Genomic DNA, 15,219 nt, shown 5'->3' on the forward strand with positions numbered 1-15,219 from the left:
GATTTTAAGGCTAAAACAAAGGGAGCTTTGCTAATGAAATTATGTGCTATTTATACAGAAAAGTAGATGTTACTATACATTTTCAGAAGTAGGTGAGAGGGGCGCCTGGGTGGCTCAGTCGTTAAGCGTCTGCCTTCGGCTCAGGTCATGATCTCAGGGTCCTGGGATGGAGCCCCACATCGGGCTCTCTGCTCAGCGGGAAGCCTGCTTCTCCCTTTCCCACTCCCCTTGCTTATGTTCCCTCTCTCTCTCTCTCTCTCTCTCTCTCTCTCTCGCTGTGTCTCTCTCTGTCAAATAAATAAAATCTTAAAAAAAAAAGAAAACAGAAGTAGGTGAGAGGACAAAATCACTTCTATTTGAAGTGGTTAAATATTTAACCACTAATATTTCTTTCAACTACATTCTTTAAATTCCCTAATATGAAGTCTAATTCTTATCTCTTTTGATACTCTGAGGACCTCAGTTCTTATGTTCTCAATATTTTAATGTTCTTCTGTTCCTAATCATTTTCTGAAATGCATTTTTTTCTAACTTCTAAGAAAGCAAACCAGTTGGCTGTTTTTAGAAGCTTCTTTCCATATTATGAAGCACTGAAGCTATGTTCCTGAATTATGAAATTCTGTGTTTTTAACATTCACTTTGTTCATCTTATGGCTTACATATTTATAAACTAGTTCCAAAGAAGTATAATTTGTTATGAAGTGCAGTTAATTGCACTGACTCTGGTAATATAGGAGACTCTCCTTTAATTCTTATCTTCATTCCCTCTCTCATTGCAAAGCATTCCTTTTGTTGTGTGTCTACACTTACATTAGTGTGCTTTTGAACTCTTTTAATGTATTCACATAGTGTAAATTGTTTTGAATACAAAATACATATAGATTAAAAGATTTTTACACACAGGACAGATTTGTGCACTTTTATACAAAGATTTTAGACCTTCAGTGGGATTATTCCAGGATCACTGACTACACTTTAGGAGAAAGTTGTGGTATTTATTGTTGACAGAGTTTATCATCATATTATTTTCATTAGGCTATTTATTTCTCGCATATCCACTTAGAACAAATAAGAGTAAGGCTGCCAACTTTCATTCTTTGCCTGACTTCCTGGGTATTTATCATTGTACAATGTGCACAAGCACTACAGTATGCATGTACAGAAAAATTAAGAATATCATGAAGTACATAGTTTCCCTACAGTTTATGTGTAATTCCTCCAAAAGCTATTTATTAATTTATTATTTTATTTTGATTAAGTAATCTCTATGCCTAATGTGGGCCTCAAACTTAGGACCCCAAGATCAAGAGTCACATGCTCTACTGACTGAGCCAGCCAGGGACACTTACTAATTAATTTTATGGTAAGTCTACTAAAGGTGCCTTTTTAAATTTATTTTAAAAAAAGTTTTATTTATTTATTGGGGGGGTGGGGCAGAGAGAGTCTTTGAAACAGACTCTATGCTGAGTGCAGAGCCCCATGCAGCCTTGATGCCAGGCTTGACTGATCTCAAAACCCTGAGATACGACCTGTTTAACCAACTATGCCACTAAGGCGCCCCTATGCATGCCCTTAGAAACAGCTGTGTGCTATTAAAACAGTGAAAGAATCAAATGACTACATTCTGAAGGGCATATTCTCTAAACAGTGTAAAAAGAAAAAAGAAGGAAAAAGAAAATCCTGATTAATTGGGGAAAACAAAAAAACCTCTAATGTTAAAGCAATAGAAAAAATCCCATGCAGAGAGAAGTATTTTTTGTGAGATTTAATATCAGAACACTATTCAGAAATCTATTCAGCTTTTTAATAAATCCCTGCCTTACTTGAAACAAAGATTAACAATTTTTTAAAAGATTTTATTTATTTATTTGACAGAGACACAGCAAGAGAGGGAACACAAGCAGGGGGAGTGGGAGAGGGAGAAGCAGGCTTCCCGCCGAGCAGGGAGCCTGATGCGGGGCTCCATCCCAGGACCCTGGGATCATGACCTGAGCCCAAGGCAGATGCTTAACGACCGAGCCACTCAGGCGCCCCAAAGAGTAACAATTTTTTTTTAAAAAGTTGTTTGGTAGTCAATTATTACTGGCTTAGACAATTTTTAAAAACGACGTACTCCATAATATCATGGGTTTCGGTTATCATAGCATCTTCGAAAATATAAGTAAGCAGTTTCATATGTACCAGACAGTGATGAAAGTCTGCAAATTAATACAAATTTATTTAAGATGGCTAACTAGGAAACTGTCACTGATGACTGAAAATTAACCACTATAAATACCTATTAAAATTTTTTAAGTCAAGGGGCGCCTGGGTGGCTCAGTTGGTTAAGCATCTGCCTTCGGCTCAGGTCATGATCTCGGGGTCCTGGGATCGAGCCCCGCATTGGGCTCCCTGCTTAGCGGGGAGCCTGTTTCTCCCTCTCCCTCTGCCACTCCTCCTGTTGTTCCCTCTCTCTCTGTCAAATAAACAAATAAATAAAATCTTTATAAAAAAAGAAAAAAAATTTTTTAAGTCAAAATAGCACCTGAGTAATAAATCACCATTCTTAACAAATAAAAACCTTTAGTTTTTTTTTTTTTTCTATCAAGCTCATAGACCTTTATAAGCTATCTATGCTTCACTCTTCTGGTCTCTGGAAGAAATTTATCCAATCACTACAGGCTCACTTAATGAACTACAAATTCTTTTCTTTTTTTAAAGATTTTATTTATTTGAGAGAGAGCACCTGAGAGAGCACAAGCAGGGGGAGCAGGAGAGGGAGAGGAAGAAGCAGCCTCCCTGCTGAGCAGGGAGCCCAATGTGGGGCAGGGCTCAATTCCAGGACCCCAGGATCATGACCCAAGGCAAAGGCAGCCACTCAGCCAACTGAGTCCCCCAGGCGCCCCTGAACTACAAATTCTTAACGTTATTCCTGCAACGAGGGGCTTTGTTACCCTCTCATCATGAAAAAGCATTTTTTAAGTAATTATATTGCTATGGCACAATACAAAAGGAACTAAATGATTGTTACGGGTTGAATTGTGCCCCCACAAAAGATAGGTTTAAGTCCTAACCACTGGTTAGGAATGTGAACTTATTTGGAAATAGGTTCTTTGCAGATGCAATCAAGTTAAGATAAGGTCATTAGGATGGGCCCTCATCCACTATGACTGAAGTCCTTATGAGAACAAACACAGACACAGAGGCACGTAGGGAAGATGGCCATGTAAAGATGGAGGCAGAGACTGGAGTGATAATGCATCAATAAGCCAAGGAACACCAAGGATCAGTGGCAACTCCAGAACCTACAAGAAAGGCAGGGGACAGATTCTCCCTAGAGCCTTCAGAGAGAATATGGCTCTGCCAACACCTTCATTTCCAATTTCTAGCCTCCAGAACTGTGAGAAAATAAATTTGTTGTTTTAAGCCACTCATTTTGTGGTACCTTGTTATGGCAGCCCTAAACAAACTAATACAATGATGTTAAAAATATGACAGGAATTATGCAAGCAATATATCCCTATTAGCTCCCACTGCAGCACTATTATGCTTAAATACATTAAGTAATTAAAGGCATCTGTTTAAAACTTAGAAAATGTAGTTTTTAGAATCTCACCTATGACATCTTTGCTGATTCTTCCACTCAAAACCCCAGAATGATTACTCTTTGTGCCACTACTATATCCTCTACACAATTTGCTGATGACAAGTTGTACTAGAACAAGATTTAGTAATTTCTGCATGCATGTGTGTGTATATATGTAGTACATTGTTAGAATGAAGGTCTTTTTTGGAAAGGATTGTGTCTTATCATACCTGTATTCCCAATGCCAAAGGCAACGCACAACATGCAATAGTGCTTAATAAATGTTGGGCAAAAGAACAAATGCTGAACCACCTCTATTAGTTTACTGCTGTTATTATGCCACATCCTACCCACCATCTCCCCTGGACACTTGAGATCACCGTGAGCACTAAAAATTAATATATGCCTAGGAAATGTGAACAAAATAGGAAATACATGCATACCATGCGAACAATATAATTCTTCAGTGATAAAAACCTATACTAAAATCACATTTCAGGGCACCTGGGTGGCTCAGATGGTTAAGCGTCTGCCTTCGGCTCAGGTCATGATCCCAGGGTCCTGGGATCGAGCCCCACATCGGGCTCCCTGCTAGGCGGGGAGCCTGCTTCTCCCTCTGCCTCTCTCGCTCTCTCATGAATAAATAAATAAAAATCTTTAAAAAAAAAATCACATTTCAGGGGCACCTGGCTGGCTCAGCAGGAGAAGCATTTGAATCTTGATCTCGGGGTCATGAGTTTGAACTCCACCTTGGGTATAGAGATTACTTAAATAAAAACTTTTTAAAATTCACATTTCAAAAATGTTATAGGATTCATAAAATTTTTCATAGTAATAATCAAAATTTTATGTGTTCACCATAAAATACCATAATTTCAAATTTATCTTAAGATTCTCTCTTTCTCATTACATGCAGAAATATTATAAGTTTTGCTCATTAGTTGCCTTTTCCCCCATAGAAGATCCAGCACAGAGATCTTTTTTTCCCATTTATTATTATTATTTTTAAAGATTTTATTTATTTATTTGAGAGGGAGAGAATGAGAGGCAGAGAGCATGAGAGGGAGGAGGGTCAGAGGGAGAAGCAGACTCCCTGCTGAGCAGGGAGCCTGATGCGGGACTCGATCCTGGGACTCCAGGATCATGACCTGAGCCGAAGGCAGTCGCTTAACCAACTGAGGACCCAGGCGCCCTCCCATTTATTATTTTTAAAATTAATATATAATGTATTATTTGTTTCAGAGGTACAGATCTGTGATTCATCAGTCTTGCACACTTCACAGCGCTCACCATAGCACATACCCTCCCCAATGTCCATCACCCAGCCATCCCATCCCTCCCACCCCCCTCCACTCCAGCAGCCCTCAGTTTGTTTCCTGAGATTAAGAGTCTCTTATGGTTCAGCACAGAGATCTTTTAAGATAAGAAACATCCTCACTGACCTAAAAGAGGTCAATCCCTCTTTTAATTACCTTAAAGTATTAGCCAGTTAGTTCCCTGTTTACAAAGAGCATTTTGAGGGGCACCTGGGTGGCTCAGTCGTTAAGTGTCTGCCTTTGGCTCGGGTCATGATCCCAGGGTCCTGGGATCGAGCCCCGCATCGGGCTCCCTGCTTTGCGGGAAGCCTGCTTCTCCCTCTCTCACTATGCCTCTGTCAAATAAATAAATAAAATTTAAAAAAAATAGTGTTTTGATTTACAAAGTTGTAGTATCTATGTAAATTTATCAGAATAGTAAGAAACTGAACTTTTAAAAAATGATATGCCCTGAACAAAAAGGGTGTATCACCTTTAAAGTTCAGCTATATTTACATAAAAATTCAAATTTTAGTCAAATTGTTTGTTTATACTAGTAGGGTTCTTCAAACCATGAAGCCTATTTTAACTTTTATTTTAATTTAAGTCATCTCTATACCCAACGTGGGGCTCAAACTCACGACCCTGAGATCAAGAGTCGCATGCTCTTCCAAGTGAGCCAGCCAGGCACCCCTCTTTTAACTTTAAATTAAATGGTCAACAAAACATTTTTGAGGTTAATTACATTCAATCAAATCAAAAGTTCATTCCCTAAAATTAAGCACTATAGCCATTCAAATAACTAAATGGCATTAATGAGCACTTAGCTCGTAAGCTCAGTCAATAACCTGAACTTATGAATACTGCTATATACAATATGTGCTTGATCATGAAACCTACTTCTGTAAACACCTGCAAGGGCATACTGAGAATCAACAAAGAGAGTATCAATTACATGTTCTATACTTGGTTTATAAAGTCATAGTAATACTTAAATTTTGAGCACAGACCTCTAGTCTTTGCCTAATTATTTGTAATAATTAACTCCACAGGTACAGTTGCTCAGAATGGACAGAGTAAGGTATTCCCTCATCTTTTAACGAATTATGCAACTGTGTTCCCCAAAACATGTTTTGAATGAGGAACACACAGGTTTGGGGCTCAATAATTCACTGAAGGCTCAGGATCACTATTACTGTTATTCCCTCTTCCATTTCATTGGACACTGTTCAGAACTTAAGCAATTTACAGTGCTTGCTAATCAATTGCTTTTGATTAAAAAGCAAACCATCTACAGTCCAAACTGTAGATCCATGACATAATTAATACTATTTATGCTTATTCAGAGCCCAGATTAAAACCTTTGCTAAAATCGGAACAGGCAGAAAAAAAAAAAAAATCTCAAGATGGACATTAACTCAATCTTTAATACAAATATTTTCCTTTTTATTTAAAAAATTTTTTAAAGATTTTATTTATTTATTTGGGGGGGAGAACATGGGCAGGGGGAGGGGCAGAGGAAGAGGGAGAAGACTCCCCACTGAGCGTGGACCCGAAGCTGCTGATCCCAGGACCCCGAGATCATGGCCTGAGCCGAAGGCAGATGCTTAACCCACTGAACCACCCAGCCGCCCCTAATGTTTTCTTTCTTAAAAGAGAGGAATTAGGGCGCCTGGGTGGCTCAGATGGTTAAGCGTCTGCCTTCGGCTCAGGTCACGATCCCAGGGTCCTGGGATCGAGTCCCGTATCGGGCTCCCTGCTCCTTGGGAGCCTGCTTCTCTTTCTGCTTCTCTCTCTCTCTCTCTCTCTCTCTGTCTCATGAATAAATAAATAAAATCTTAAAAAAAAAAAAGAGAGGAATTAAAAAAGAATCTTACTACCAAGGCTGTGACCTTTAGTATATTTATCCTTTCAGAACCTTTTCTGTGTGCATGTTATAAATATTTCTAGAGGAGATTTATTATACATGGCATTTTATAACTTGCTTTTTTTTTTTTTAAGATTTTATTTATTTTAGAGAGAGAGTGAGAGCATGACAGCAGTGTGAGGGGCAGAGGGAGAAGCAGACTCCCCACTGAGCAGGGACTCCCCAATGCAGGGCTCGATCCCGGGACTCCAGGATCATGACCTGAGCTGAAGGCAGACGCTTAACCGACTGGACCACCCAGGAGCCCTTGCTTTTTTTCCATTTAATAATATATCATAAGCATCTTCCCACATCAATCTTTATCTGGATTAGAACATAATTTTAAATGGATGACTAGTACATGACTATACAAATGTATCATGACCTCATCAAATCATATATTTTTTTTAAAGATCCCATTTATTCATTTGACAAAGAGAACACAAGCAAGGGGAACGGGAGAGGGAGAAGCAGCCCCCTCCCCTCCCCCACTGCTGACCAGGGAGCCTGACATGGGGCTCTGGGATCATGACCTGAGGCCCAACCCAATGAGCCACCCAGGCACCCCTCAAATCATTTCTGAACACTAATTTTAGATGTATATTTTTAAAAAGAGACAATACACACAGGATCAAACAATTCAAGAAGTCACCTCATTCATGTCTGAACAGACACTGGTCTGGTGAGAACCATGAATTCACCAATCAGTGAGGCCGGCTTGAACAGCAGACTTACAGGACCTATGCCTGTGTTCTCTACCCTATGGTCTTCCTTCTTATGACAAACAATGCAACAGAAACAAAGAAAAACAGTGACAGTCTCTGGGAGGAAAAGGATCAATAAAAATCAAGAGTACTCAAAAAAAAAAAATCAAGAGTACTCATAACAGATCTTTACCAAGAGTTGCTATACCCTGTACCTTAAACCCTCTGGTATTCCTTGAAGGGTTTTAGAACAAGCCTTCCCAAAATATGCCACTTTGGCATGTGGATTACTTTAAGCTGAAGTCAATCAAGGCCCAAAGAGGAAAAGCTTTTACCCTCCCCTTAACTGCCTAAAGGAATTTAGATAAAGGGCTTGGTCCAGGAAGAGAAATCAGAGATAACTACAAAGAATTTGGGCTAGGTGTGCTTAAGGTGAGGGAAGCTCTGCAGGGCCTGGAGATCAAACTCCTCTCTGTGTCCCACTCTCTCTGTATGGCCTGGCAAACATTTGTTTATCAAACATTTGCTCTTCCCACATTCTTGTAAACTGTCTTCCGCCCCTTTGAAGTCTCAGGCCCCTAGCCCCCTTCTCCTTAGCTTAGGGTGGCATTAAGCCTCAACCACCTGACTGCCTGTGGCTCTCATGTTCTTATGTGGCTTCTGTATGTACTTAGTTAAATTTGTACTTAGTTAAATTTGTTTTTCCCCTGTTAATCTTTTATATCAATTTACCAGCCAAAGAACCTAGAATAGTAGAGGAAAAAACTTTTCTCCCCAACAGTTGGTGAGCCAAGCAGGAGCAACTTTACTGACTGATCACTGCTTGCTCCAGGGCTATGGCACCTGAGAAATCTGGCACCTCTGATAGGCATGGCAGAAGGTAAGAATTCTTACCATGTCAGTCTTCTGGATCTCTGCCTGAAGGGTCCAGTGGAAATGAGAGTGGTGTAAGTCCTTTTCCTTTTCTAAATTTAGATTAGCAGGAAAAAATATTTGTGAAACTAGTTCCTTGGATATAGCAACTCTGGTAAAGATCTGTTATGAGTACTCTTGATTTTTTTTTTTTTTGAGTACTCTTGATTTTTATTGATCCTCTTCCTCCCAGAGACTGTCACTGTTTTTCTTTGTCTCTGTTGCATTGTTTGTCATAAGAAGGAAGACCACAGGGTAGAGAACACAGGCATAGGTCCTGTAAGTCTGCTGTTCAAGCCGGCCTCACTGATTGGTGAATTCATGGTTCTCACCAGACTGGTGTCTGTTTAGACAAACTTTGCTGTGGGTTAATGAACACATGAGGTAAAGACTGTTGCTAAGAAACATCTCGGAAGCCAAAGCCACAAGATTGGAGGGCATGGGTCAAGTTATTTAAGAGCTATTACAGCACTGGCCACCTAATCCAAAGACTCCTGTATTAGAATAAACTGAAACAGAACAGGTTAGATTTACATTAGGTCACCTGCCAAACTCAAAGAAATTTCCATGCAAGTTACTCTGTAAACCACCACATGATCCCCAAACCAGTGGCACATCCCTCTCAGGTATTAGTTTGGCTCTGAGAGACCCAAGGCTTAGCTAAAGCTGTTAACATACATACATTAAAAAGCTGGATGAGGTTTTCCTTTTGTCTTGTTCTATGTCTTGACAGCATGGCTGTGTGACCAGTGAGAATACTGTCTCTTGTCTCTGCCAGCCAGAAGATGCACATACCAGTGTGCATCTTGGTGGCCAAATAGACTGGGGTTCTGAGACATGAAGTCACAAGCAGCACTCTTTTCATCTAACGTGCCAGCTTTCAGGGGAGTCTGTCATAAGGGGTCCCAGTCCATAAGGGGCTTTTGTCATGTCAACCTTCATTGTTTTGTTAGTGTTGGAAAAATCCCATTCTAGTAGTGCCTCGTGGGTGTCAGATTAGTGGGTCTGGGACTGGAGGTGTTCTTGTAGGAAAACAGAGACACTGTTTTCACACCATTCTTACAGCCTGTAACAACAAAGAGCTTTACTTTCTTAGACTATCTTTGGGAGTGAACTTCCAGGATCTTGTAAGGACTGCATCTTTTGCATTCTCTTGTGGGATACCTCTTGCATCCTTGGTTAAGCTATAAAAAGACTTTCTGATCTGAACCGCTATCAACATTAATAGATGCTACTTGTTGGGGCACCTGGGTGGTTCAGTCAGTTAAGTATCTGGCTCTTGATTTCCATTCAGGTCATGATCTCAGGGTCATGAGATCGAGCCCCCATGCCAGGCTCTGTGATCAGCGGGGAGTCTGCCTGAGATTCTCCTCTCCCTCTGTCCCTCCCCCACCATGTGTGCTCTCTCTCAAATAAATAAATCTTAAAAAAAAAATAGATGCTGCTTGTCAATGGCCAGATGATGGATCTTCTGAAATGAAAAAGTTCTTTATTTGAAAAAAAAATTTTTTTTAAGATTTTATTTACTTATTTGACAGAGAGAGACACAGTGAGAGAGGGAGCACAAGCAGAGGGAGTGGGAGAGGGAGAAGCAGGCTTCCTGCTGAGCAGGGAGCCTGATGTGGGGCTCGATCCCAGGACCCTGGGATTATGACCTGAGCCGAAGGCAGATGCTTAATGACTGAGCCACCCAGGTGCCCCTGAAAAAAATTTTTGGAGAGCTCTCATCCTAAACAATTGTCTTCATGGTACCTATGGGGAGACCAAATTAAAAAGTAGACACAAAGACACAGAAGAGCTAGCCTTAGAGACTCCCTTAACAAGATTTAAGAATAGAAATTAGAATGAAAATTAAAGTCCTCAATATGAATTCCCCTCGCCCCCCCTTTTTTTAAGATTTTATTTATTTGACAGAGAGAGACACAGTGAGAGAGGGAACACAAGCAAGGGGGAGTGGGAGAGGGAGAAGCAGGCTTCCCTCAGAGCAGGGAGCCCGATGCGGGGCTCGATCCCAGGACCCCAGGATCACGACCCGAGCTGAAGGCAGACGCCTAACGACTGAGCCACCCAGGCGCCCCGAATTCCCCTTCTTAAAATCTGGCCCATCTCTTCAGCAAATTCCTTTAGCCCCCAAAGCTCCTCCACCTTCCTCAGAAAATTCCTTAAAACACCTAGCTGCTTATTTCAGCTTTCCTTTCCCTACAAGATTTACAGGGTGCACTAAAGCATGATCTCTAAGCCCAGGATAGACAGGTTACTCATGTAAATACTAAAAGTCAGAAAATAAATTTAACAGAAGCACCCAGGATGGACAATAATGCTCAGACATAAGGCTTATTTTGTTGGGTTCTATAATCAGGCTCCTCCAGCTTCCAGCCTTCCCATGCAATATCCCAAAGAATTCATATTCCCTGGACAGCAGCCCTTTTAAATTATAAAAAGCCCTTTTACCTCTACTTCCAGGAGCCTACCAAATTTAAAGAGGAATTAAAAAATTTAATGGCTATTTACAACCCCACTCAGAGGGATCCTGTTTGGCTAAGTGGTATTCTTTCCACCCATGATTATGCTGCAGTTATCAGACAAGCCAGACCACCCCCTGAAAACCTCCCCCTGCCTGGAATTTCTCTTAGGCCCTCCTACAAATATCAACTGAAGGCAATGTTTGGGGGCCGAAAGGGAGGCTCCTCCCCTTCAGGTGAATTCAAGGTTGAATTGTACACTAAGAAAGAAGGCCTTTATTAAAACATCTTATAGACTTTACAAAGGCATACTGCATTAAACTCGGAAAATGCTTGCTGTCTATCTGACAAGCATTTAAAAACTGACAAGATATTTAAAATATTTTTTTCAGGGGTGCCTGCCTGGTTGGTTCAGTTGGTAGAGCATGCGACTCTTGATCTCAGGGTCATGAGTTCCAGCCCCACGATGGGCGTAGGGTTACATCTCTGTGGTAGGAGACAGGCCAGATTTAAAGGTAATATTCAGAGCTTGACAGGAACTGTTTTGGTCTCCTCCCCTAAGTTAAAATAAAACTATGTACCCAGAGGGAAAGAAAAATCTTCTAAAGCCCTTGTGAAAGGATTTATGGGTGGATCAACCTACAGGACCATTTAAGTTGCAACCCAATTCTTTGAGGAACTGAAAGCACCTGTCCTTATCCTACAAATCTTTGCAAAACTAGAAATGCAACTCTAGAGGCAATTCAAAGTTCAGCTATTCCTTTTTACCATTCCCAAAACCTCTATTTATCTCACAAGATTTGTAAATATTAGCCTTAAGAAACCAAAATCTTTCCTGGAGGAACCTGCACTCTTTCCCTGTGCCTTTGAGATGTAAGTGTAAACTCTTAACTTAGACTATTCCCAATTCCTAAGAGTGGTGTGCAAAAATGGCAGGGGGGACGGAGACCATTTTAAAATACAAACTGCTAGCTTTGCGCAGTGGCAGTATCACAGCCAAGGAGGTTCATCTGAGGTGCGATTATTGCTAATACAAACGGCTAAAAAGGCTTTTGTGCCCTAACTCTAGACTGCAGCCTCCTTAAATATTACTTGTCAAGGACAAATAACAGATCTTGTAAGTCTTCTCCATAAATATGAGCAAAAAAGCTTCTATTCAGGTAAGCTAAACTTACTCTGTTCTTTTTTAAGATTTTATTTTATTTTTCGGAGAGAGAGAGCGTGCCTACATGCAAGCATGAGCGGAGGAGGGGCAGAGGGGGAGAGGGAGGAGGGGAAAGAATCTCAAGTGGACTCTGCCCTGAGCATGGAGCCTGGCGTGGGGCTTGATCTCATGACCCTGAGATCATCACCTGAGCCAAAACAAAAAAGTCAATAGCCACCAGGTGCCCCCCAACTGTTCTTTTATAAACTAGTGAGTTTTGCATTATCATACCCACCTCATGGCTAAAATGCCCAATGTGGATCTTGAATTCACAACCCCAAAATCAAGAGTCACATGCTCTATCGACTGAGCCAGCGAGGCACCCCTCTCATGGTTAAAATTAAAAAAAAAACCTACAAGGTCTCTAATTGTATTTGTGTATATGTTTATCTGTGTGTTGTAGATGGGTGGCATTTTCTATCTCCGGATGGTATTACTGAAATTAATTTGTAAAAGAGCTCTATTTAATTGGCTTAAAATTAAGTGCTTATAAATTAAGTATCCCTAAAGTTCTCAGGAATATGACAGAAATTAACTCAAATACTTCTCAGGTCCATGTGATCTGGAAAAATATTCTGTACTGCAGTTAAAGTTCATTAGTTAGGAGTCGCTTGAGACTCTCTTCCCCTCCCTCACGTGGGCTCGCTCTCTCAGTATTTAAAAAATAAAAAATAACATAGGCATGTCTTTAGAGTTATCAACACTGAATGCAGACATTCAACTTCTATTCTGCCTAGGTTTGCTAGTCAAATAAGTTCATGTTTGTTTTTTTTAAAGATTTTATTTATTTGACAGAGAGGGAACACAAGCGGGGGGAGCGGGAGAGGGAGAAGCAGGCTTCCCACGGAGCAGGGAGCCCGATGTGCGGCTCGATCCCAGGACCCCGGGATCATGACCTGAGCCAAAGGCAAACGCTTAACAAATGAGCCACCCAGGCACCCCAAGTAAATTCATGTTATAGCTTTTACAAAGTTTGTCAGCAAGAAAAATAGCTTGGAATGATGGCTGTCTAATGTCTCATCAAGTTTTTGTGACTAAACATAACTGTTGGGGAGCAAGTGATTTAGATAGATGTGAGATGTAAGTGGGATAAGAGTTTTCAGTTGAACTACTGAGCAGTAACTATATTTTACAGTATGTGTACTTAAAAACAGCTTCTGAAATCTTTTTGGTAACTTATGTTTTTTTTAAAGATTTTATTTATTTATTTGAGAGAGAGTGAGCACAAGCAGGGAAAGCAGCAGGCAGAGGGAGAGGGAGAAGCAGCATCCCCACTGAGCAAGGATCCCATGCAGGGCTGGACCCCAGCACCCTGGGATCATGACCTGAGCTGCAGACAGATGCTTAACTGAGCCACCCAGGAGCCCCCTCTTTGGTAACTTTAAAGTTTAGAGTTTTGCTAAGTTAAATGATGGAAGTTTATTGAATATCTAATTTCCAAATAAGATAAAATAAAACATTACTGAACATAGGTTTTTATCTAGTTTTGGCTTCCTACTACAGATAAACTAAAGATAAATGTGGGTCTATTAGTAAACATGTCTTACGCCACATTAAAAGACTAAAATGAAGAAGCATATGCTTCTAGGAATTATGAAATATACTCATAAATTTGCCACTCTAAAAGAATACTGGTGTAACATAGTTCATAATTGCTTACTACTTAGTTTTAACTAGAAAGAAAAGCAGGTTGTGTTTTTGGCTAAGAAAGCGCATGAGGTATGGAAATGCATTTGTCTTCCAGGGAAAAGAAAGTAAATTTGTCATGAAGTAAAACTGGTTATTTCAAAATGGGAAAGGTGAAAAGAAAGGACAAATAGAAAGTTGGGGACAGAGAGAGAAAGAGAAAATTCTACTTCGTGTAATCAAGCTGGCTAAAATTGAGTTGTTGGGGCACCTGGGTGGCTCAGTTGGTTAAGCGGCTGCCTTTGGCTCAGGTCATGATCCTGGGGTCCTGGATCAAGCCCCGAATCAAACTCCCCGCTGAGCAGGGAGCCAGCTTCTCCCTCTCCCTCTGCCATTCCCCCCCTGCTCATGCTCACCCTCTCTCAGGCTCTGTCTCTCTCTCAAATAAAATCTTAAAAAAAATAAACTGAATTGTTATTACAAGGGTTTTTGTTTTTTAAAAAAGATTTTAGGGGCGCCTGGGTGGCTCAGTTGTTAAGCACCTGCCTTCAGGTCAGGTCATGATCCCAGGGTCCTGGGATCGAGCCCTGCATTGGGTTCCCTGCTCGGCGGGAAGCCTGCTTCTCCCTCTCCCACTCCCCCTGCTTGTGTTCCCTCTCTCACTGTGTTTCTCTCTGTCAAATAAATAAAATCTTTAAAAAAGAAAAGATTTTATTTGTGTGAGAGAGAGAGAGTGCATTAGCAGGGGGGAGGGGCAGAGGGAGAGGGAGAAGCAGACTCCCTGCTGAGTAGGGAGCCAGACACAGGGCCAATCCCAAGACCTGGAGATCATGACCTGAGCTGAAGGCAGATGCTTAACCAACTGAGCCACTCAGGCATCCCACAAGGGTTTTTTAAAAAAGCTTTAATATCTATAGTATACTGATGTAAAATTAAAACTTAATTTTTGTTCATTTGCTAAAAGGACAATGTTTTCTTGGACTATTGGTCTGCTAAGAGATTGTGAAAGGTTTTTCTTTACCTTTTAAGTAATCTTCCTAGAAAGCAAAGATTTTGTGTTTTATCAAAATAATTTTCTATGCTTTATCAGCTCTTTGATGGTTTTGCTTACAACTATGTAACCTTTTGTATTTGCCCTTAAAATCGTTTGTCACTCTGGTTAAACAGGTAAGTAATGTTTCATAATGATCTCAGATCCTATTTAGTCAAATCTTTTAAAATATTTTGGTATTTTTGACAAAGTTTGCAAAAATCAAATTGTAAATAAAGTCTTTTTGACCTCGAACTAGTTTGGGGATTTTTCCAAAGGGCCCTCTTGAACCTCTCAAAAGATCTGGTCTCTCCTTATCAAGAGAGATATTAACTAATTAGGCTTATTTGGTATGTTAAATTACATAGGAAGCATTGTCAAATAACCGATAATAACCTTCTTAAACCTAAGTGTTCCAGAAATCATGAAATTTCTAAAAATCTAGGGGTGCCTGGCTGGCTCAGTCAGTGGAGCATGCAAATCTTGATCTTGGGTGTAGAGATTACTTAAAAACC

General features: G+C 40.5%; 1 protein-coding gene and 1 pseudogene across 4 annotated transcripts in view; one reads left to right on the plus strand and one right to left on the minus strand.

Moving 5' to 3' along the window:
* The window catches only part of XIAP (X-linked inhibitor of apoptosis), a 75,843-nt gene that overhangs the window by 46,754 nt on the left and 13,870 nt on the right, over positions 1-15,219 (minus strand). The window lies entirely within an intron of this gene.
* Positions 11,815-11,882, plus strand: LOC148162983 (U4 spliceosomal RNA; annotated as a pseudogene).

Source organism: Eumetopias jubatus, unplaced genomic scaffold (assembly GCF_037043125.1).
Source record: "Eumetopias jubatus isolate StellerSeaLion01/CBP00866 unplaced genomic scaffold, mEumJub1_p1.0 scaffold_11, whole genome shotgun sequence".
Taxonomy (NCBI): domain Eukaryota; kingdom Metazoa; phylum Chordata; class Mammalia; order Carnivora; family Otariidae; genus Eumetopias; species Eumetopias jubatus.